Source organism: Rousettus aegyptiacus, unplaced genomic scaffold (assembly GCF_014176215.1).
Source record: "Rousettus aegyptiacus isolate mRouAeg1 unplaced genomic scaffold, mRouAeg1.p scaffold_m13_p_12, whole genome shotgun sequence".
Lineage (NCBI taxonomy): Eukaryota > Metazoa > Chordata > Mammalia > Chiroptera > Pteropodidae > Rousettus > Rousettus aegyptiacus.
In genome coordinates, this window is record NW_023416287.1 from 86093600 (window position 1) to 86096552 (window position 2953).

Genomic DNA, 2953 nt, shown 5'->3' on the forward strand with positions numbered 1-2953 from the left:
GTGGATGTCAGGTTGCCCACGATGAAGTGATGCTCAATTTGATTACTTGGGTAAGGTGATGGCAACCGTCTCTCTCCTTTGTAAAGATCATGTCCCCCTCTGTGACGAGTAAGTAATCTGGGAGTGACACTTTGAGGTGCTGGTAGATTGTCACCAGCAACTCCTCCCATTCCTGTTTGTATCTGCTGCTCTTTCCAACATGGTAGAATCTATGTTCATCCCTGAAATCTGGACTGGCCTTCTAACATGGTGAGACCAATGTAATGTGGTAGAAGTGGGATTTCCTCAAGAGGCCTTCGTTTCTCTTTTCATCAAGTACAGAAACTCAGGCCAGAATACTGAGTGAAGAGAGATGGAGAAGGGACCAGCCAGCCCAGCTGGAGGCTCCGGACATGTGAGTGAAGCCACCTTTGGGATCCTTAGCTCTGGTCAACCTACCCTAACCAACACCATGTGGAGCAGAGGCAAGGCCTCTCCACGAGCACTTGTCTAAACTGCAGTCGTGAATCAACGGTGTTTTAAGCCGCTATGTTTGAGTGGTTTGTTATACAGGAAATGATCTCATGTAAATATTCTGTGTGATGTTGGTTAGGGCTGGCTGGGAAACATTTCATAATTTTCTATGTGGTCTTATACAGCTTTTAAGATATTTTGAGGCACTTGATGCTTTCTGATGCTACTGTAATTGGTATTGCTTTTGTAATTTCAATTTCTAATTATTGCTACAAAACAATTTTTATTAACCTTGTGTCCTGTAGCCTTGTTAAATTTAGATTCTAAGTTTATATTAATTTTGATTTTCTACATATATCGTCATGTCATCTGAGAATGATTTTATTTCTTCCCTCATTTTTCTTGCACTGGCTAGAATCTCCTGTATAAAACCGAAAAGGAGTGGCGATAGTAGGTATGTCTTCCTGATCTCAGGGAAGTAAAGTTTTCAATAATTCACAATTAAGTATGATTTTTGCTATAGTTTTTTTTTTTTTAATTTTGGCGATGCTCTTTATTAAGAAGTTCCCTTCTATTCCTAACTTGTAAAGTTTTTAAAAAATTTATAAATGGGTGCTGAATTTTATCGAATGCTTTGCATGATTCTTTAAAGATAACTTTCCTCCTTTATTTCTGCAAACACGGTAAATATTAACTTTCCAATTTTAAACTACAGATAGGCCTTGCTTTTGCATAACCCCATGTCAACTGAAACTCGCCAGTTTCCATGGTGTAAACATCCCCACCGTGGTAGATTCCAAGCTACCCACGTGAGGCCACTGAGCTCACAGGTGGGTAGATATGAGTACCAACATGAGCCGCTCTGGCACACCTGATTTTGGTTCCCAATAACCAAAACTGAAGTTTACCACAACTTCATCAGACTGGAAAGACCAAAGCCACCACAAACGATCTACTCTATAAAGTCCCATGGACAATCCAGGAAGTAAAGATTATAATTCCCTTACTCTTTCAAGCCTTTATTAAGCACCTAATAATGTCTAGTATTATGCTAATTCCAAGGGAAAATGTAACTGTTTGAAGAGTTTACAATCTAAATGATCTAACCAAGATTAATAGAGTGTCTTTGAAATTTGGCAAAAATTTTTAAGATAGTAGTAGCAACTTAGTGCTAAAGAAATACAAAGGTAAGATGAGCATAGTTTAGGAATTCTTCCTGGAAGAGATTACATAGGTTATGAGCTAAATCTTAATGGAAATACTGGGATTTGGACTAGCGGAGAAAAGACATTGTTGAGAGTAACAGAATGCCGTAAGTGAAAGCATGAAGGCGGGAAGGCACGTGGCATCTCTGAGTGCGCCTAAAGCTGAGAGGACGCTGGTCCACACCGGCACTCCAGGTTGCTTCATCTGCAAGTGTCAAGCAGCATTTATGGCGACAGTGTTAGAGGGGTTTGCCTCAATTTCTCAACTATGCAGTGGCGAGTGGCTAAACAGTACTTCACGTTAATCATCATATACACTCTTTCTGTTTTTCTGCTTGTAGGAGATAGTGAACTCCAAAGTCGATTTTCTATTGAAATACTTTGTAATTAAGGTCCCTGTTTCTCAGGCAGAGGCAAAAAATGTTCTTAACACATCCTGGGTATAACTCATAAAGATGCTCAAGTAGGTCTTACTTGTTGGCTCAGAAAACATCTACCCCAAATTTCATAATGGTCAAAGTCAAGACAGAGCCTGAACATTTTAGTTTCTTCTGAATATTTATCCATCTATACAGAACACATGGAAATAGCCCTATGTTCTATCACTCTAGAACATGTCTAAAATGATTAGATTCCAGTAATAGTTTTGACCTAGAAAGGTAGGAAATGGAGCTATGGTTGGGAGTGATATGGATACCGAGACACAGTTCTCAAAGCACATGTGAGAACTAAGTGTGATAAAGCACCTACTTACCAGCACTGTAATTCCACGTGATTTGGTCATGTATTTGATCAATTTCAATAAAACGCTTCCTCAAATCAGATTCTGGACTCACAAAACCTTCTGGATTTCAATTATTATATAAATATAATAAAATGTAAATATGTTGATGCTCCTGGTATAATAGCAATACTGTATAATTCTGAGGCTGATAAGGTATATAAATGATCACGTAAGATATCCACAAACAATTCAGCATTGATCTACCAAGTTAATTCCCAGCCTTCACTTAAAGGTTGTTGAAGAATAAGATTTTCATATATATATTCTTTTTTTTCCCCTTCTTTCTTTTTTTACACCTACAGCACCTGGGCTTCCTAGGTGGTCTCCCATCCAGGTACTAACCAGGCCCGACCCTGCTTAGCTTCCGAGATCAGATGGGACCAGGCATGTTCAGGGTAGCATGGCCATGGACTCATGTATATACTTATTAATTTTTAATTTTTGTATCTAATCAATGTAGATATTTTTTCCTCTACAGAAGATCCCAAAATAAAGAAGCATACACGGAATA

At 38.7% G+C, this 2953-nt stretch overlaps 1 pseudogene; it reads right to left on the reverse strand.

Annotated features, from left to right (window-relative positions):
• Window positions 1-2735: 2735 nt before the first annotated feature.
• Window positions 2736-2854, reverse strand: LOC118610102 (annotated as a pseudogene).
• Window positions 2855-2953: the final 99 nt, after the last annotated feature.